The sequence below is a fragment of the Patagioenas fasciata genome, chromosome 31 (assembly GCF_037038585.1).
Source record: "Patagioenas fasciata isolate bPatFas1 chromosome 31, bPatFas1.hap1, whole genome shotgun sequence".
Lineage (NCBI taxonomy): Eukaryota > Metazoa > Chordata > Aves > Columbiformes > Columbidae > Patagioenas > Patagioenas fasciata.
In genome coordinates, this window is record NC_092550.1 from 2,253,371 (window position 1) to 2,275,217 (window position 21,847).

At 61.7% G+C, this 21,847-nt stretch overlaps 1 long non-coding RNA gene across 5 annotated transcripts in view; it reads left to right on the forward strand.

Annotated features, from left to right (window-relative positions):
* Nucleotides 1-475: 475 nt before the first annotated feature.
* Nucleotides 476-21,847, forward strand: part of LOC139825935 (uncharacterized) — a 64,436-nt gene continuing 43,064 nt past the window's right edge. For 4 of the 5 annotated variants that reach the window (XR_011736090.1, XR_011736091.1, XR_011736093.1 and 1 more), the window contains exon 1: nt 1,143-1,288. This is a non-coding gene — a long non-coding RNA (uncharacterized lncRNA). Of the gene's footprint in view, nt 530-1,142; nt 1,289-21,847 lie in introns of those variants that run through there. The other variant, XR_011736094.1, reaches the window with a different exon arrangement.

The window sequence follows — 21,847 nt, forward strand, 5'->3', positions numbered from 1 at the left end:
CTCCTGAACTCCTGGGTCCTTTGGGGCACTCCTGGGTCCCTTGGGGTACTCCTGGGTCCCTCCTGAACTCCCCATAGACCCCCATAATTTCCCCCTTAGGGACCCAGGAGTGCCCCATAGTGACCCATAAGTGACTCATGGAGCCCCCTAAGTGTGTTCGGGTCCCTTCGGGTCCCTTCGGGTGAGTGCGGGCCCCACTCGGGTCCCTTCGGGTGTGTTCGGGTCCCACTCGGGTCCCTTCGGGTGCGTTCGGGTCCCTTCGGGTGCGTTCGGGTCCCTTCGGGTGCCTTCGGGTCCCCTCGGGTGCGTTCGGGCCCCACTCGGGTCCCTTCGGGTGCGTTCGGGTCCCTTCGGGTGCGTTCGGGTCCCTTCGGCTCCCTTCGTGTATCTTCGGCTCCTCTCGGAGCCGCCTCTGCGCACGCCACGCACAGTGGGCGTGGCCACGCACCCCCCCCCCCTTCCCATTGGCCGCCGCCTGAGGAAGGGGGCGTGGCCTCGCTCGCAGCCGCCGCCGCGGCGGGAAACGATCGTGAGGCGGGAAAAGGGGGAGAAAGTTGGGGGGGGAGGAAGAGGAGGGGCCGGGGGGGAGCGGAACACGGGTTTTGGGGTAAAAAGGGGGGGATTTGGGAGTTTGGCGCCTTTTGGGGCACTTTCGGGTGGGTTCGGGTCCCTTCGGGGAGACTTCGGGCCCCTTCGGGTGGGTGCGGGTCCACTCGGGTGGGTTCGGGCTCCTTCGGGTGGGTTCGGGCCCCTTCGGGTGGGTTCGGGTCCACTCGGGTGGGTTCCGGTCCACTCGGGTGGGTTCGGGTCCACTCGGGTGGGTTCGGGTCCCTTCGGGTGCGTTCGGCTCCACTCGGACCCCTTCGGGAAGACTTCGGGTCCCTTCGGGTGCGTTCGGCCCCGGCCGGGACTCGGGCGCCGTTTGGCTCCGCTCGGGCGCCGCTCGGCTCCGCTCGGGCGCCGCTCGGCTCCGCTCGGGCGCCGCTCGGCTCCGCTCGGGCGCCGTTCGGCTCCGCTCGGGCCCATTCGGCTCCGCTCGGCTCTTTCCGTCTCCGCTCGTTTTCCCGCGCTTTCCCTCAGAGCGCGAAGCGAAGCGCGGGGACCCCCGGGGCCGCTTTTTTCGCGCTTTTCCCGAGGTGACAACAGCGGGGGCTTTGGGGACACAGCTCGGGGAGCCTCAGCGGGAGGGTTTTGGGTTGAAAAAGCGCTATTTTGGGTCAATTTTGAGGTGGTTTGTGGCCCTCCCGGCGGGGCAAGATGGCGGCTGCGGACATCGAGGGGCTGCTGGGTGAGTAATGAGGGGGAATTAGGGGTGATTAGCGCGAATTAGGGGGTAATTAGGGGGAAGCGGGGATACGGGGGGGTGGGGGGGGTGTTAATTAGCACTGCTGAGGGTGTTAATTGTTAATGAATGCAGAGGAGGAGCCGTTGCAGGAGCTGCACCCCGGGCTGGCCCCGCTGAGGGGGATTGGGGGGGTGGGAGCAGAGCTGGAGAGGGAGGTGAGACAGGTAAGGGGGCATTGGGGACAATGGGGACAGAAAGAGAGAGAGTGTGTGCGGATCAGCAGTGATCACCCCAAACCTGCCCCGCAGACACGGCACCCAAAATCCTGCACCCCAAAATACTCTTCCCAAACCTGCACCCCAGATCCTGACCCCAAGCCCTGCACCAAAACCCTGCCCCTCAATCCTGCACCCCCAAATCCTCCACCCCCGATCCTGTCTTCCCAAACCCTGCACCCCAGATCCTGCACCCCCAAATTCGGCCCTACCAAACTCTGCACCCCTAAACCCTACAACTGAAACCTTGCACCCCCTAATCCTGCCCTCCCTACCTTCCTGAACCCCGAAACCTGCACCCCAAACCCTGCATTCCCAAATCTTTCCGTCCTATACCCTCCACCCCTAAACCTGCCCCCAAACCCTGTACCCCAAAGAATTCCCTCCCAAACCTTGCACCTCCAAATCCTGCACCTCAAAGGCCTGGCAACCCAAGCCCTTCAACCCCATCCCTGCAACACCAAATCCTGTACCCCAAACCCAGCACCCCAGAATCCTGCACCCCAAATCCTGCCTACCAAACCTTTCACTGCAAACCCCTGCACCCCAAGATTGTGCTGCCCTAAACACTGAACCCCCAAATCCTGAAGACCCGGATCCTTGCCTCCCAAAACTCTGCACCCCCACATCCTGCACCCCAAATCTCTCACCCCCAAATCCTCCCCCCACCACCCTGCAGCCTCAAATCCTTCACCCCCAGTCCCTGCACCCCAAAACTCCACACCTCCAAATCCTGAACCCTGAAACCCCGCACCCCCAAATCCTGTGCCCCAGTCCTGTGAACCCCACACTCTGCAACCTTAAATTTCCCCCCAAGCCCCTGCACCCCAAACGCTGCACTCTTAGACCTGACTTGTAAACCCCAAGGGCCCATTGTGACATCCCAGAACCTCCTATTGTCCCCAGGGCACATTGTGACATCCTGGGGACCCCCCCTTGTCCCCACAGCCCATTGTGACGTCCCAGGACCCCCCATTGTCCCCAGGGCCCATTGTGACATCCTGGGGATCCCTCCTTGTCCCCAGGGCCCATTGTGACACTATGGGGACCCCCCCTTGTTCCCAGGGCCCATTGTGACATCCTGGGTACCACCCTTGTCCGCAGGGCTCATTGTGACGTCCCAGGACCCCCCATTGTCCCCAGGGCCCATTGTGACATCCTCTGCACCCCCTTGTCCCCAGGGCCCATTGTGACATCCTGGGGACCCCCCCTTGTCCCCAGGGCCCATTGTGACATCCTCGGCACCCCCTTGTCCCCAGGGCCCATTGTGACATTCAGGGGACCCCTCTTTGTCCCCAGGGCCCATTGTGACATCCTGGGGACCCCCTCTTGTCCCCAGGGCCCATTGTGACGTCCCAGGACCCCCCATTGTCCCCAGGGCCCATTGTGACATCCTGGGGATCCCTCTTTGTCCCCAGGGCCCATTGTGACGTCCCAGGACCCCAGATTGTCCCCAGGGCCCATTGTGACATCCTGGGGACCCCCTTTGTCTCCAGGGCCCATTGTGACGTCCCAGGACCCCCCATTGTCCCCAGGGTCCATTGTTACATCCTGGGGACCCCCTTGTCCCCAGGACCCATCGTGACACCATGGGGACCCTCCTTGTCACTGGGGACCCATTCCGACACCCTGGGGAGCCCCCCTTGTCCTCAGGGCCCATTGTGACATCCTGGGCATCCCCCTTTTTCCCCCTGGACCATTGTAACACCGTGGGGACCCCCTTTGTCCCCAGGGCCCATTGTGACACTGTGGGACCCCCCCTTTGTCCCCAGGGCCTATTATTCCGTCCCGGGACCCCCATTGTCCCCAGGGCCCATTGTGACACTTGGGGACCCCCCTTGTCACTGGGGACCCATTGTGACACCATGGGGACCACCCCTTGTCCTCAGGGCCTATTGTGAACATCCTGGGGAACCTCCATTGTCCCCAGAGCCCACTGTGAGTCCTGGGGACCCCCTTGTCCCCAGGTCCCATTGTGACATCCTGGGGAGCCTCTTTGTCCCCAGGGCCCATTGTGACGTCCCAGGACCCCCCATTGTCCCCAGGGCCCATTGTGGCATCCTGGGGACCTCCTTGTCCCCAGGACCCATCGTGGCACCGTGGGGACCTCCCTTGTCACTGGGGACCCTTTGTGACACCATGGGGACCTCCCATTGTCCTCAGGGCCCATTGAGACATCCTGGGGACCCCCTTTGTCACTGGGGACCCATTGTGACATCCCAGGAACCCCATTGTGCCAAGAGCAGATTGTAACATCCTGGGGACCCCCCTTTTTCTCCAGGACGCATTGTGACACCGTGGGGACCTCATTAGTCCCCAGGGCCCATTGTGACATTGTAGGGACCTCCCTTTGTCCCCAGGGCTCATTGTGGCCCCATGGGGACCCCCCCGTGTCACTGGGGACCCATTGTGACACCATGGGGACCCCCCCATGTCCTCAGGGTCCATTGTGACATCCTGGGCACCCCCCATTGTCCCCAGGACCCATTGTGACATCCTGGCCACCCCCTTGCTCCCAGGGCCCATTTTAGCACCATGGGGACCGCCTTTGACCCCAGGGCCCCTTGTGGCACCATGGCAACCACTTTTGTTCCCAGGGCCCATTGTGACATTCAGGGGACCCCATTGTCCCCAGGGCCTATTGTGACACCATGGGGACCCCTCCTTGTCACTGGGGACCCATTGTGACACCATGGGGACCCCCCCATGTCCTCATGACTCATTCTGACATCCTGGACACCCCCCATTGTCCCCAGGGCCCATTGTGACATGCCAGAACCTCCTATTGTCCCCAAGGCCCATTGTGACATCCTGGGGACCCCCATAGTCCCCAGTGCCCATTGTGACATTCCAGGACCCCCCATTGTCCCCAGGGCCCATTGTGACATTCAGGGGACCCCTCTTTGTCCTCAGGGCCCATTGTGACATCCTGGGGACCCCCCCTTGTCACTGGGGCCCATTGTGACGTCCCAGGACCCCCCATTGTCCCCAGGGCCCATTGTGACATCCTGGGGATCCCTCCTTGTCCCCAGGGCCCATTGTGACGTCCCAGGACCCCACATTGTACCCAGGACCCATTGTGACATTCAGGGGACCCCCTTTGTCACTGGGGCCCATTGTGACATCCCACGACCCCACATTGTCCCCAGGACCTATTGTGACATCCTGGGGACCCCACTTGTCCCCAGGACCCATTGTGACACTATGGGGACCACCCCTTGTGCCCAGGGCCCATTGTGACAATGTGGGTACCACCCTTGTCTGCAGGGCTCATTGTGACATCCCAGGACCCCCATTGTCCCCAGGGCCCATTGTGACATTCAGGGGACCCCCCTTTGTCCCCAGGGCCCATTCTGATACCGTGGGGACCCCCTTTGTCCCCAGGGCATATTGTGACATCCTGGGGACGCCCTTTGTCCCCAGGACCCATTTTGACACCGTCGACACCCCCGTTTGTCCCCAGGGCCCATTGTGACATCCTGGGGACACTCCTTGTCCCCAGAGCCCATTGTGACATCCAGGGGACCCCCTTTCTCCCCAGGGCCCATTGTGACATTGCAGTACCCCCCCTGGTCCCCACGGCCCATTGTGGCACCATGGGGACCCCCTTTTGTCACTGGGGCCCATTGTGACATCCCAACACCCCACTTTGTCCCCAGGGCTTATTGTGACACCATGGGGACCTCCCTTGTCCCCAGGGCCCACTGTGACATCCCATGACCCCCATTTGTCCCCAGTGCTATTGTCAAATCCTGGGGACCCCCTTTGTCCCCAGGGGCCATTGTGGCACCATGGGGAACCCCTTTGTCACTGGGGGCCATTGTGACATCCCAGGACCCCACATTGTCCCCAGGACCCATTGTGACATCCTGGGGACCCCACTTGTCCCCAGGACCCATTGTGACACTATGGGGACCCCACCTTGTTCCCAGGGCCCATTGTGAAACCATCGACACCCCCCTTGTCCGCAGGGGTCATTGTGACATCCTGGGGACCCTCCTTGTCCCCAGAGCCCATTGTGACATCCAGGGGACCCCCTTTCTCCCCAGGGCCCATTGTGACATCGCAGGACCCCCCTGGTCCCCAGGGCCCATTGTGACATCCTGGGCAACCCCATTGTCCCCAGGGCCCATTGTGACATCTGGGGGACCCCCTTGTCCCCAGGACCCATCGTGGCACCGTGGGGACCCTCCTTGTCACTTGGGCCCATTGTGACACCATGGGGACCTCCCCTTTGTCCCCAGTGCCCATTGTGACATCCTGCGGACCCCCCCTTTGTCCCCAGGGCCCAGTTTGACATTCAGGGGACCCACCATTGTCCCCAGGGCCCATTGTGACCTTCAAGGGACCCCCATTGTTCCCAGGGCCCATTGTGACGTCCTGGGGAGCCCCCTCTGCTCCCAAGGCTCATTGTGACTTTCAGGGGATCCCCCCATGTACCCAGGGCTGATTGTGACGTTGTAGGGCCCCTCTTTGTCCCCAGGGCCCATTGTGACATCCTGGGGAACCCCCTTGTTCCCCGGGCCCATTGTGATGTCCCGGGACCCCCCATTGTCCCCATGGCCCATTGTGACATCCTGGGGATCCCTCCTTGTCCCCAGGGCCCATTGTGACGTCCCAGGACCCCCCATTGTCCCCAGGGCCTATTGTGACATCCTCTGCACCCCCTTGTCCCCAGGGCCCATTGTGACATTCAGGGGACACCTCTTTGTCCCCAGGGCCCATTGTGACATCCTGGGGACCCCCTCTTGTCCCCAGGGCCCATTGTGACATCCCAGGACCCCCCATTGTCCCCAGGGCCCATTGTGACATCCTGGGGATCCCTCCTTGTCCCCAGGGCCCATTGTGACGTCCCAAGACCCCCCCATTGTCCCCAGGGCCCATTGTGACATTCAGGGCACCCCCTTTGTCACTGGGGCCCATTGTGACATCCCAGGACCCCACATTGTCCCCAGGGCCCATTGTGACATCCTGGGGACCCCTCTTTGTCCTAAGGACCCATTGTGACGTCCCAGGACCCTGCATTGTCCCCAGAGCCCATTGTGACATCCTGGAGACACCCTTTGTCCCCAGGACCCATTGTGACGTCCCAGGACCCCCCATTGTCCCCAGGGTTCATTCTTACATCCTGGGGACCCCCTTGTCCCCAGGACCCATCGTGACACCATGGGGACCCTCCTTGTCACTGGGGACCCATTGTGACACCATGGAGACCCCTCCTTGTCCTCAGGGCCCATTGTGACATCCTGGGCATCCCCCTTTGTCACCCGGGACCATTGTAACACCGTGGGGACCCACTTTGTCCCTAGGGCCTATTGTTACGTCCCAGGACCCCCCGTTGTTCCCAGGGCCCATTGTGACACCTTGGGGACCCCCTTGTCACTGGGGACCCATTGTGACACCATGGGGACCACCCCTTGTCCTCAGGGCCTATTGTGAACATCCTGGGGAACCTCCATTGTCCCCAGAGCCCATTGTGAGTTCCTGGGGACCCCCTTGTCCCCAGATCCCATTGTGACATCCTGGGGAGTCTCTTTGTCCCCAGGGCCCATTGTGACATCCTGGGGACCCCCTTTGTCCCCAGGGCCCATGGTGACATCCTGGGGACCTCCTTGTCCGCAGGACCCATCCTGGCACCGTGGGGACCTCCCTTGTCACTGGGGACCCTTTGTGACACCATGGGGACCTCCCATTGTCCTCAGGGCCCATTGAGACATCCTGGGGACCCCCTTTGTCACTGGGGACCCGTTGTGACATCCCAGGAACCCCATTGTCCCAAGGGCCCATTGTGACATCCTAGGGACCTCCCTTTGTCCCCAGGGCTCATTGTGGCACCATGGGGACCCCCTTTGCACTGTGTCACATTGTGATATCCAAGAACCCCACTTTGTCCCCAAGGCCCATTTTGACATCCTGGGGACCCCCTTTCTCCCCAGGGCCCATTGTGACATTCAGGGGACACCCCCCTTGTCCCCAGGGCCCATTGTGACTTCCCAGGACCCCCCATTGTCCCTAGAGCCCATTGTGACATTCAGGGGACCCCCTTTGTCACTGGGGCCCATTGTGACATCCCAGGACCCCACATTGTCCCCAGGGCCCATTGTGACATTCAGGGGACAGCCCCCTTGTCCCCAGGGCCCATTGTGACGTCCCAGGATCCCCCATTGTCCCCAGGGCCCATTGTGACATTCAGGGGACCCCCTTTGGCACTGGGGCCCATTGAGACATCCCAGGACCCCACACTGTCCCCAGGGCCCATTGTGACATTCAGGGGTCCCCCCCTTGTCCCCAGGACCCATTGTGATGTCCCAGGACCCCTCATTGTCCCCACGGCCCATTGTGACATCCTGGGGACCCCCCTTTGTCACTGGGGCTCATTGAGACATCGTGGGGACCAACTTTGTCCCCAGGGCCCATTGTGACGTCCCAGGACCTCCCGTTGTCCCCAGTGTCCATTGTGACATCCGAGGAGCCCACTTTGTCCCCAGGACCCATTTTGATATTGAGGGGAACCACGTTTGTCCCCAGGGCCCATTGTGACACCATGGGGACCCCCCCTTGTCACTGGGGACCCATTGTGACACCATGGAGACCCCTGCTTGTCCTCAGGGTCCATTGTGACATCTTGGGCACCTCCCATTGCCCCCAGGACCCATTGTGACATCCTGGGGACCCCCTTGCTCCCAGGGCCCATTGTGGCACCATGTGGACATCCCCTTTGTCCCCAGGGCCCATTGTGACATTCCAGGACCCCCCATTGTCCCCAGGGCCCATTGTGACATCCACTGCACCCCCTTGTCCCCAGGGCCCATTGTGACATTCAGGGGACCCCTCTTTGTCCCCAGGGCCCATTGTGACATCCTGGGGACCCCCCTTTGTCACTGGGGCTCATTGAGACATCGTGGGGACCAACTTTGTCCCCAGGGCCCATTGTGACGTCCCAGGACCTCCCGTTGTCCCCAGTGTCCATTGTGACATCCGAGGAGCCCACTTTGTCCCCAGGACCCATTTTGATATTGAGGGGAACCACGTTTGTCCCCAGGGCCCATTGTGACACCATGGGGACCCCCCCTTGTCACTGGGGACCCATTGTGACACCATGGAGACCCCTGCTTGTCCTCAGGGTCCATTGTGACATCTTGGGCACCTCCCATTGCCCCCAGGACCCATTGTGACATCCTGGGGACCCCCTTGCTCCCAGGGCCCATTGTGGCACCATGTGGACATCCCCTTTGTCCCCAGGGCCCATTGTGACATTCCAGGACCCCCCATTGTCCCCAGGGCCCATTGTGACATCCACTGCACCCCCTTGTCCCCAGGGCCCATTGTGACATTCAGGGGACCCCTCTTTGTCCCCAGGGCCCATTGTGACATCCTGGGGACCCCCCCTTGTCACTGAGGCACATTGTGACGTCCCAGGACCCCCCATTGTCCCCAGGGCCCATTGTGACATCCTGGGGATCCCCCCTTGTCCTCAGGGCCCATTGTGATGTCTTAGGGCCCCCCATTGTCCCCAGGGCCCATTGTGACATTCAGGGGACGCCTCTTTGAAACCCAGGGCACATTGTGACATCCTGGGGACCCCCCCTTGTCCCCACAGCCCATTGTGACGTCCCAGGACCCCCCATTGTTCCCAGGGCCCATTGTGACATCCTGGGGATCCCTCCTTGTCCCCAGGGCCCATTGTGACACTATGGGGACCCCCCCTTGTTCCCAGGGCCCATTGTGACATCCTGGGTACCACCCTTGTCCGCAGGGCTCATTGTGACGTCCCAGGACCCCCCATTGTCCCCAGGGCCCATTGTGACATCCTCGGCACCCCCTTGTCCCCAGGGCCCATTGTGACATTCAGGGGACCCCTGTTTGTCCCCAGGGCCCATTGTGACATCCTGGGGACCCCTCTTTGTGCCAGGGGCCATTGTGACCTCTAACGACCCCCCATTGTCCCCAGGGCCCATTGTGACATCCTGGGGATCCCTCCTTGTCCTCAGGGCCCATTGTGACGTCCCAGGACCGCCCATTGTCCCCAGGGCCCATTGTGACATCCTGGGGATCCCTCCTTGTCCCCAGGGCCCATTGTGATGTCCCAGGACCCCACATTGTCCCCAGGGCCCATTGTGACATCCTCTGCACCCCCTTGTCCCCAGGGCCCATTGTGACATTCAGGGGACCCCTCTTTGTCCCCAGGGCCCATTGTGACATCCTGGGGATCCCTCGTTGTCCCCAGGGCCCATTGTGATGTCCCAGCACCCCCCATTGTCCCCAGGACCTACTGTGACATTCAGGGGAGCCCCTTTGTCACTGGGACCCATTGTGACACCATGGAGACCCCCGCTTGTCCTCAGGGTCCATTGTGACATCCTGGGCACCCCCCATTTTCCCCAGGACCCATTGTGACATCCTGGCCACCCCCTTGCTCCCAGGGCCCGTTGTGGCACCATGGGGATACCCCCTTTGTCCCCAGGGCCCATTGTGACATCCCAGGACCCCCCTTTGTCCCCAGGGCCATTGTGAAATCCTGGGGACCCCTTTTGTCCCCAGGGCCCATTGTGGCACCATGGGGAACCCCTTTGTCACTGGGGACCATTGTGACATTCCAGGATTCCACTTTGTCCCCAGGGCTCGTTCTGACACCTTGGGGACTGCCATTGTCCCCAGGGCCCATTGTGACATCCCAGGACCCCCCTTTGTCCCCAAGGCCCATTGTGACATCCTGGGGACCCTCCTTGTCCCCAGACCCCATTGTGACATCCCAGGACCCCACTTTGTCCCCAGGGCTTATTGTGACGCCATGGGGATCTCCCTTGTCCCCAGGACCCATTGTGACGTCCCAGGACCCCCCCTTGTCCCCAGGGCCCATTGTGACGTCCCAGGACCCCCCTTTGTCCCCAGGGCCCATACTGATACCGTGGGGACCCCCTTTGTCCCCAGGGCCCATTGTGACATGCTGGGGACCCTCCTTGTCCCCAGGGCCCATTGTGACATCCAGGGGACCCCCTTTGTCCCCAGGGCCCATTGTGGCACCATGAGGACCCTCTTTGTCACTGGAGCCCATTCTGACATCCCATGACCCCCATTTGTCCCCAGTGCTATTGTGAAATCCTGGGGACCCCTTTTGTCCCCAGGGCCCATTGTGACACCGTGGGGAACCCCTTTGTCACTGGGGCCCATTGTGACGTCCCAGGACCCCCCATTGTCCCCAGGGCCCATTGTGACATCCTGGGGATCCCTCCTAGTCCCCAGGGCCCATTGTGACATCCCAGGACCCCCCATTGTCCCCAGGACCCATTGTGACATTCAGGGGGCCCCTTTGTCACTGGGGCCCATTGTGACATCCCAGGACCCCACATTGTCCCCAGGACACATTGTGACATGCTGGGGACGCTCTTTGTCCCCAGAGCCCACTCTGACATCCAGGGGACCCCCTTTGTCCCCAGGGCTCATTGTGGCACCATAGGGACCCCCTTTGTCACTGGGGCCCATTGTGACATCCCAGGACACCCCCTGGTCCCCAGGCCCCATTGTGACATCCTGGGGACCCCCTTTGTCCCAGGACTTCATTGTGACATCCTGGGGACCCCCCTTGTCCTCAGGGTCCATTGTGACAGCCCAGGACCTTACATTGTCCCCAGAGCCCATTGTGATATCTGGGGGACCCCCTTGTCCCCAGGGCCCATTGTGACATCCCAGGACCCCCCATTGTCCCCAGGGCCCATTGTGACATCCCGGGACCCCCCATTGTCCCCAGGGCCCATTGTGACATCCTCGGCACCCCTTTGTCCCCCGGGCCCATTGTGACATCCTGGGGACCCCCCCTTGTCCCCAGGGCCCATTGTGACGTCCCAGGACCCCCCATTGTCCCCAGGGGCCATTGTGACATCCTAGGGATCCCTCCTTGTCCCCAGGGCCCATTGTGACATTCAGGGGACCCCTCTTTGTCACTAGGGCCCATTGTGACATCCTGGGGATCCCTCCTTGTCCCCAGGACCCATTGTGACGTCCCAGGATCCCCATTGTCCCCAGGACCTATTGTGACATTCAGGGGACCCCCTTTATCACTGGGGCCCATTGTGACATCCCGGGACCCCCTTTGTCCCCAGGGCCCATTGTGACATCCTGGGGGACCCTCCTTGTCCCCAGAGCCCATTGTGACATCCCAGGACCCCACTTTGTCCCCAGGGCTTATTGTGACACCATGGGAATCTCCCTTGTCCCCAGGGCCCATTGTGACATCCCATGACCCCCCTTTGTCCCCAGTGCTATTGTGAAATCCTGGGGACCCCTTTTGTCCCCAGGGCCCATTGTGGCACCATGGGGAACCCCTTTGTCACTGGGGGCCATTGTGACATTCCAGGATTCCACTTTGTCCCCAGGGCTCGTTCTGACACCTTGGGGACTCCCATTGTCCCCAGGGCCCATTGTGACATCCTGGGCAACCCCATTGTCCCCAGGGCCCATTGTGACATCCTGGGGACCCCCATTGTCCCCAAGGCCCATTGTGACATTCCAGGACCCACCATTGTCCCCAGGGCCCATAGTGACATCCACTGCACCCCCTTGTCCCCAGGGCCCACTGTGACATTCAGTGGACCCCTCTTTGTCCCCAGGGCCCATTGTCACATCCTGGGGACCCCCGTTGTCACTGGGGTCCATTGTGACGTCCCAGGACCCCCCATTGTCCCCAGGACCCATTGTGACATTCAGGGGGCCCCTTTGTCACTGGGACCCATTGTGACATCCCAGGACCCCCCATTGTCCCCAGGACACATTGTGACATCCTGGGGACCCCACTTGTCCTCAGGACCCATTGTGACACTATGGGGACCCCCCCTTGTTCCCAGGGCCCATTGTGACACCGTGGTTACCACCCTTGTCCGCAGGGCTCATTGTGACATCCCAGGACCCACCTTTGTCCCCAGGGCCCATTCTGATACCGTGGGGATCCCCTTTGTCCCCAGAGCCCATTGTGACATCCAGGGGACCCCCTTTGTCCCCAGGGCCCATTGTGACATCGCAGGACCCCCCTGGGCCCCAGGGCGCATTTTGACATCCTGGGGATGCCCCCTTGTCACCGGGACGCATTGTGACATCCCAGGACCCCCCCTTGTCCCCAGGGCCCATTGCGACATTCAGGGGACGCCTCTTTGTACCCAGGGCCCATTGTGACATCCTGGGGATCCCTCCTTGTCCCCAGGGCCCATTGTGACGTCCCAGGACCCCCATTGTCCTTAGGATTCATTGTAACATTCAGGGAACCCCTTTGTCACTGGGGCCCATTGTGACATCCCAGGACCCCACATTGTCCCCAGGGCCCATTGTGACATCCTGGGGACCCCATTTTCCCCAGGACCCATTGTGACACTATGGGGAACCCCCCTTGTTCCCAGGGCCCATTGTGACACCGTGGGTACCACCCTTGACCGCAGGGCTCATTGTGACATCGCAGGACCCCCCTTTGTCCCCAGAGCCCATTGTGAAAACCAGGGGACACCCTTTGTCCCCAGGGCCCATTGTGACATCCTGGGCACCCCTTTTGTCCCCACGGCCCATTGTGGCACTATGGGGACCCCCTTTGTCACTGGGGCCCATTGTGACATCCCAGGACCCCACTTTGTCCCCAGGGCTGATTGTGACGTCCCAGGGCCACTCTCTGTCCCCAGGGCCCATTGTGACACTTTAGGGACCCCTCTTTGTCCCCAGGGCCCATTGTGACATCCTGGAGACCCCCCCTTGTCCCCAGGGCCCATTGTGACGTCCCAGGACCCCCCATTGTTCCCAGGGCCCATTGTGATGTCCTGGGGAGCCCCCTCTGTTCCCAGGGCTCATTGTGACTTTCAGGGGACCCCCCCTTGTCCCCAGGGCTGATTGTTACGTCCTAGGGCCCCTCTGTGTCCCCAAGGCCCATTGTGACATCCCATGACCCCCCTTTGTCCCCAGTGCTATTGCGAAATCCTGGGGACCCCTTTTGTCCCCAGGGCCCATTGTGACACCATGGGGAACCCCTTTGTAACTGGGGGCCATTGTGACATTCCAGGATTCCACTTTGTCCCCAGGGCTCGTTCTGACACCTTGGGGACTCCCATTGTCCCCAGGGCCCATTGTGACGTCTTAGGACCCCCCATTTTCCCCAGGCCCCATTGTGACATTCAGGGCACCCCCTTGTCCCCAGGGCCCATTGTGACATTCCGGGGACGCCTCTTTGTACCCAGGGCACACTGTGACATCCTGGGGACCCCCCCTTGTTACTGGGGCCCATTGTGACGTCCCAGGACCCCCCATTGTCCCCAGGGCCCATTGTGACATCCTGGGGATCCCTCCTTGTCCCCAGGGCCCATTGTGACGTCCCAGGACCCACCATTGTCCCCAGGACCCATTGTGACATTCAGGGGGCCCCTTTGTCCCCAGGGCCCATTGTGACATCCCAGGACCCCCCATTGTCCCCAGGGCCCATTGTGACGTCCCAGGACCCCCCATTGTCCCCAGGGCCCATTGTGACATCCTCAGCACCCCCTTGTCCCCAGGGCCCATTGTGACATTCAGGGGACCCCTCTTTTTCCCCAGGGCCCATTGTGACATCCTGGGGACCCCCCCTTGTCCCCAGGGCCTATTGTGACGTCCCAGGACCCGCCATTGTCCCCAGGGCCCATTGTGACATCCTGGGGATCCCTGCTTGTCCTCAGGGCCCATTGGGACGTCCCAGGACCCGCCATTGTCCCCAGGGCCCATTGTGACATCCTGGGGCTTCCCTCCTTGTCCTCAGGGCCCATTGTGACGTCCCAGGACCCCCCATTTTCCCCAGGGCCCATTGTGACATTCAGGGGACCCCTCTTTGTCCCCAGGGGCCATTGTGACGTGTAACGACCCCCCATTGTCCCCAGGGCCCATTGTGACATCCTGGGGATCCCTCCTTGTCCCCAGGGCCCATTGTGACGTCCCAGGACCCCCCATTGTCCCCAGGACCCATTGTGACATTCAGGGGACCCCCTTTGTCACTGGGGCCCATTGTGACATCCCAGGACCCCCCATTGTCCCCAGGGCCCATTGTGACATCCTCTGCACCCCCTTGTCCCCAGGGCCCATTGTGACATTCAGGGGACCCCTCTTTGTCCCCAGGGCCCATTGTGACATCCTGGGGATCCCTCGTTGTCCCCAGGGCCCATTGTGACGTCCCAGCACCCCCCATTGTCCCCAGGACCTACTGTGACATTCAGGGGAGCCCCTTTGTCACTGGGGCCCATTGTGACACCATGGAGACCCCCGCTTGTCCTCAGGGTCCATTGTGACATCCTGGGCACCCCCCATTTTCCCCAGGACCCATTGTGACATCCTGGCCACCCCCTTGCTCCCAGGGCCCGTTGTGGCACCATGGGGATACCCCCTTTGTCCCCAGGGCCCATTGTGACATCCCAGGACCCCCCTTTGTCCCCAGGGCCATTGTGAAATCCTGGGGACCCCTTTTGTCCCCAGGGCCCATTGTGGCACCATGGGGAACCCCTTTGTCACTGGGGACCATTGTGACATTCCAGGATTCCACTTTGTCCCCAGGGCTCGTTCTGACACCTTGGGGACTCCCATTGTCCCCAGGGCCCATTGTGACATCCCAGGACCCCACTTTGTCCCCAGGGCTTATTGTGACATCTGGTGGACGCCCTTGTCCCCAGGACCCATCCTGGCACCGTGGGGACCCTCCTTGTCACTTGGGCCCATTGTGACACCATAGGGACCCACCCGTTGTCCCCAGGGCCCATTGTGACATTCAGGGGACCCACCATTGTCCTCAGGGCCCATTGTGACGTCCCAGGACCCCCCATTGTCCCCAGGGCCCATTGTGACATCCTCAGCACCCCCTTGTCCCCAGGGCCCATTGTGACATTCAGGGGACCCCTCTTTTTCCCCAGGGCCCATTGTGACATCCTGGGGACCCCCCCTTGTCCCCAGGGCCCATTGTGACGTCCCAGAACCCGCCATTGTCCCCAGGGCCCATTGTGACATCCTGGGGATCCCTGCTTGTCCCCAGGGCCCATTGGGACGTCCCAGGACCCGCTATTGTCCCCAGGGCCCATTTTGACATCCTGGGGATCCCTCCTTGTCCCCAGGGCCCATTGGGACGTCCCAGGACCCCCATTGTCCCCAGGGCCCATTGTGACATTCAGGGGCCCCCATTTGTCACGGGGGCCCATTGTGACATCCCAGGACCCCACATTGTCCCCAGGGCCCTTGTGACATCCTGGGGAGCCCACTTGTCCCCAGGACCCATTGTGACACTATAGGGACCCCCCCTTGTGCCCAGTGCCCATTGTGACACCGTGGGTACCACCCTTGTCCGCACGGCCCATTGTGACATCCTAGGGACACCCCCTTGTCTCCAGGGCCCATTGTGACATCCTGGGAATCCCTCCTTGTCCCCAGGGCCCATTGTGACATCCTGCGGACCCCCCGTTGTCCCCAGGGCCCATTGTGACATTCAGGGGACCCACCATTGTCCTCAGGGCCCATTGTGACGTCCCAGGACCCCCCGTTGTCCCCAGGGTTCATTGTGACGTCTTAGGACCCCCCATTGTCCCCAGGGCCCATTGTGACATCCACTGCACCCCCCTGTCCCCAGGGCCCATTGTGACATTCAGGGGACCCCTCTTTGTCCCCAGGGCCCATTGTGACATCCTGGGGACCCCCGCTTGTCCCCAGGGCCCATTGTGACGTCCCAGGACCCCCCATTGTCCCCAGGACCCACTGTGACATTCAGGGGACCCCCTTTGTCATTGGGGCCCATTGTGAAATCCCAGGACCCCACATTGTCCCCAGGGCCCATTGTGACATCCTGGGGACCCCCCCTTTGTCCCCAGTGCCCATTGTGACATCCTGCGGACCCCCCTTTGTCCCCAGGGCCCATTTTGACATTCAGGGGACCCACCATTGTCCTCAGGGCCCATTGTGCGGTCCCAGGACCCCCCATTGTCCCCAGGGCCCATTGTGACACCGTGGGTACCACCCTTGTCTGCAGGGCTCATTGTGACATCCCAGGACCCCCCATTGTCCCCAGGGCCCATTGTGACATTCAGGGGACCCCCCTGTCCCCAGGGCCCATTCTGATACCGTGGGAACCCCCTTTGTCCCCAGGGCCCATTGTGACAGCCCAGGACCTTACATTGTCCCCAGGGCCCATTGTGATATCTGGGGGACCCCCTTGTTCCCAAGGCCCATTGTGACATCCTGGGGACCCACCCTTGTCCCCAGGGCCCATTGTGACATCCCAGGACCCCCCATTGTCCCCAGAGCCCATTGTGACATCCTCGGCACCCCCTTGTCCCCAGGGCCCATTGTGACATCCTGGGGACCCCCCCTTCTTCCCAGGGCCCATTGTGACGTCCCAGGACCCCCCATTGTCCCCAGGGCCCATTGTGACATCCTGGGGATCCCTCCTTGTCCCCAGGGCCCATTGTGATGTCCCAGGACCCCCCATTGTCCCCAGGGCCCATTGTGACATCCTCTGCACCCCCTTGTCCCCAGGGCCCATTGTGACATTCAGGGGACCCCTCTTTGTCCCCAGGGCCCATTCTGACATCCTGGGGATCCCTCCTTGTCCCCAGGGCCCATTGTGACGTCCCAGGACCCCCCATTGTCCCCAGGACCTATTGTGACATTCAGGGGACCCCCTTTGTCACTGGGGCCCATTGTGACACCATGGAGACCCCCGCTTGTCCTCAGGGTCCATTGTGACATCCTTGGCACCCCCCATTTTCCCCAGGACCCATTGTGACATCCTGGCCACCCCCTTGCTCCCAGGGCACGTTGTGGCACCATGGGGACACCCCCTTTGTCCCCAGGGCCCATTGTGACATCCCAGGACCCCCCTTTGTCCCCAGGGCCCATTGTAGCACCATGGGGACCCCCTTTGACCCCAGGGCCCATTGTGGCACCATGGCAACCCCTTTTGTCCCCAGGGCCCATTGTGACATTCTTGGACCCCACTTTGTCCGCAGGGCCTATTGTGACATCATGGGGACCCCTCCTTGTCACTGGGGACCCATTGTGACACCATGGGGACCCCCCCTTGTCCTCAGGACTCATTCTCACATCCTGGACACCCCCCATTGTCCCCAGGACCCATTGTGACATCCACTGCACCCCCTTGTCCCCAGGGCCCATTGTGACATTCAGGGGACCCCTCTTTGTCCCCAGGGCCCATTGTGACATCCTGGGGACCCCCCCTTGTCCCCAGGGCCCATTGTGACATTCAGGGGACCCCCTTTGTCCCCAGGGCCCATTCTGATACCGTGGGGACCCCCCATTGTCCCCAGGGCCCATTGTGACATGCTGGGGACCCTCCTTGTCCCCAGAGCCCATTGTGACATCCAGGGGACCCCCTTTGTCCCCAGGGCCCATTGAGGCACCATGAGGACCCTCTTTGTCACTGGGGCCCATTGTGACATCCCAGGACCCCCCTTTGTCCCCAGGGCCCATTGTGACATCCTGGGGACCCTCCTTGTCCCCAGAGCCCATTGTGACATCCCAGGACCCCACTTTGTCCCCAGGGCTTATTGTGACGCCATGGGGATCTCCCTTGTCCCCAGGGCCCATTGTGACATCCCATGACCCCTCTTTGTCCCCAGTGCTATTGTGAAATCCTGGGGACCCCTTTTGTCCCCAGGGCCCATTGTGACACCGTGGGGAACCCCTTTGTCACTGGGGCCATTGTGACATTCCAGGATTTCACTTTGTCCCCAGGGCTCGTTCTGACACCTTGGGGACTCCCATTGTCCCCAGGGCCCATTGTGACATCCTGGGCAACCCCATTGTCCCCAGGGCCCATTGTGACATCCTGGGGACCCCCATTGTCCCCAAGGCCCATTGTGACATTCCAGGATCCCCCATTGTCCCCAGGGCCCATTGTGACATCCACTGCACCCCCTTGTCCCCAGGGCCCATTGTGACATTCAGGGGACCCCTCTTTGTCCCCAGAGCCCATTGTGACATCCTGGGGACCCCCCTTCTCACTGGGGCCCATTGTGACGTCCCAGGACCCCCCATTGTCCCCAGGGCCCATTGTGACATCCCAGGACCCCCCATTGTCCCCAGGACCCATTGTGACATTCAGGGGGCCCCTTTGTCACTGGGGCCCATTGTGACATCCCAGGACCCCACATTGTCCCCAGGACACATTGTGACATGCTGGGGACGCTCTTTGTCCCCAGGGCCCATTGTGACATCCTGGGGACCCTCCTTGTCCCCAGAGCCCACTCTGACATCCAGGGGACCCCCTTTGTCCCCATGGCCCATTGTGGCACCATAGGGACCCCCTTTGTCACTGGGGCCCATTGTGACATCCCAGGACACCCCCTGGTCCCCAGGCCCCATTGTGACATCCTGGGGACCCCCTTTGTCCCAGGACTTCATTGTGACATCCTGGGGACCCCCCTTGTCCTCAGGGTCCATTGTGACAGCCCAGGACCTTACATTGTCCCCAGGGCCCATTGTGATATCTGGGGGACCCCCTTGTCCCCAGGGCCCATTGTGACATCCCAGGACCCCCCATTGTCCCCAGGGCCCATTGTGACATCCCAGGACCCCCCATTGTCCCCAGGGCCCATTGTGACATCCTCGGCACCCCTTTGTCCCCCGGGCCCATTGTGACATCCTGGGGACCCCCCCTTGTCCCCAGGGCCCATTGTGACGTCCCAGGACCCCCCATTGTCCCCAGGGGCCATTGTGACATCCTAGGGATCCCTCCTTGTCCCCAGGGCCCATTGTGACATTCAGGGGACCCCTCTTTGTCCCTAGGGCCCATTGTGACATCCTGGGGATCCCTCCTTGTCCCCAGGACCCATTGTGACGTCCCAGGATCCCCATTGTCCCCAGGACCTATTGTGACATTCAGGGGACCCCCTTTGTCACTGGGGCCCATTGTGACACCATGGAGACCCCCGCTTGTCCCCAGGGCCCATTGTGACATCCCAGGACCCCCCTTTGTCCCCAGGGCCCATTGTAGCACCATGGGGACCCCCTTTGACCCCAGGGCCCATTGTGGCACCATGGCAACCCCTTTTGTCCCCAGGGCCCATTGTGACATTCTTGGACCCCACTTTGTCCCCAGGACCTATTGTGACACCATGGGGACCCCTCCTTGTCACTGGGGACCCATTGTGACACCATGGGGACCCCCCCTTGTCCTCAGGACTCATTCTCACATCCTGGACACCCCCCATTGTCCCCAGGGCCCATTGTGACATCCACTGCACCCCATTGTCCCCAGGGCCCATTGTGACATTCAGGGGACCCCTCTTTGTCCCCAGGGCCCATTGTGACATGCTGGGGACGCTCTTTGTCCCCAGGGCCCATTGTGACATCCTGGGGACCCCCTTTGTCCCCAGGGCCCATTGTGGCACCATGAGGACCCTCTTTGTCACTGGGCCCCATTGTGACATCCCAGGACCCCCCTTTGTCCCCAGGGCCCATTGTGACATCCACTGCACCCCCTTGTCCCCAGGGCCCATTGTGACATTCAGGGGACCCCTCTTTGTCCCCAGAGCCCATTGTGACATCCTGGGGACCCCCCTTCTCACTGGGGCCCATTGTGACGTCCCAGGACCCCCCATTGTCCCCAGGGCCCATTGTGACATCCTGGCGATCCCTCCTAGTCCCCAGGGCCCATTGTGACATCCCAGGACCCCCCATTGTCCCCAGGACCCATTGTGACATTCAGGGGACCCCCTTTGTCACTGGGGCCCATTGTGACATCCCAGGACCCCACATTGTCCCCAGGACACATTGTGACATGCTGGGGACGCTCTTTGTCCCCAGGGCCCATTGTGACAACCTGGGGACCCTCCTTGTCCCCAGAGCCCACTCTGACATCCAGGGGACCCCCTTTGTCCCCATGGCCCATTGTGGCACCATAGGGACCCCCTTTGTCACTGGGGCCCATTGTGACATCCCAGGACACCCCCTGGTCCCCAGGCCCCATTGTGACATCCTGGGGACCCCCCTTGTCCTCAGGGTCCATTGTGACATCCCAGGACCCCCCATTGTCCCCAGGGCCCATTGTGACATCCCAGGACCCCCCATTGTCCCCAGGGCCCATTGTGACATCCTCGGCACCCCTTTGTCCCCCGGGCCCATTGTGACATCCTGGGGACCCCCCCTTGTCCCCAGGGCCCATTGTGACGTCCCAGGACCCCCCATTGTCCCCAGGGGCCATTGTGACATCCTAGGGATCCCTCCTTGTCCCCAGGGCCCATTGTGACATTCAGGGGACCCCTCTTTTTCCCTAGGGCCCATTGTGACATCCTGGGGATCCCTCCTTGTCCCCAGGACCCATTGTGACGTCCCAGGATCCCCATTGTCCCCAGGACCTATTGTGACATTCAGGGGACCCCCTTTGTCACTGGGGCCCATTGTGACACCATGGAGACCCCCGCTTGTCCCCAGGGCCCATTGTGACATCCCAGGACCCCCCTTTGTCCCCAGGGCCCATTGTAGCACCATGGGGACCCCCTTTGACCCCAGGGCCCATTGTGGCACCATGGCAACCCCTTTTGTCCCCAGGGCCCATTGTGACATTCTTGGACCCCACTTTGTCCCCAGGACCTATTGTGACACCATGGGGACCCCTCCTTGTCACTGGGGACCCATTGTGACACCATGGGGACCCCCCCTTGTCCTCAGGACTCATTCTTACATCCTGGACACCCCCCATTGTCCCCAGGGCCCATTGTGACATCCACTGCACCCCATTGTCCCCAGGGCCCATTGTGACATTCAGGGGACCCCTCTTTGTCCCCAGGGCCCATTGTGACATGCTGGGGACGCTCTTTGTCCCCAGGGCCCATTGTGACATCCTGGGGACCCTCCTTGTCCCCAGAGCCCATTGTGACATCCAGGGGACCCCCTTTGTCCCCAGGGCCCATTGTGGCATCATGAGGACCCTCTTTGTCACTGGGCCCCATTGTGACATCCTAGGACCCCCCTTTGTCCCCAGGGCCCATTGTGACATCCCAGGACCCCACTTTGTCCCCAGGGCTTATTGTGACACCATGGGGATCTCCCTTGTCCCCAGGGCCCATTGTGACATCCCATGACCCCCCTTTGTCCCCAGTGCTATTGTGAAATCCTGGGGACCCCTTATGTCCCCAGGGCCCATTATGACACCATGGGGAACCCCTTTGTCACTGGGGGCCATTGTGACATTCCAGGATTCCACTTTGTCCCCAGGGCTCGTTCTGACACCTTGGGGACTCCCATTGTCCCCAGGGCCCATTGTGACATCCTGGGGACCCCCATTGTCCCCAGG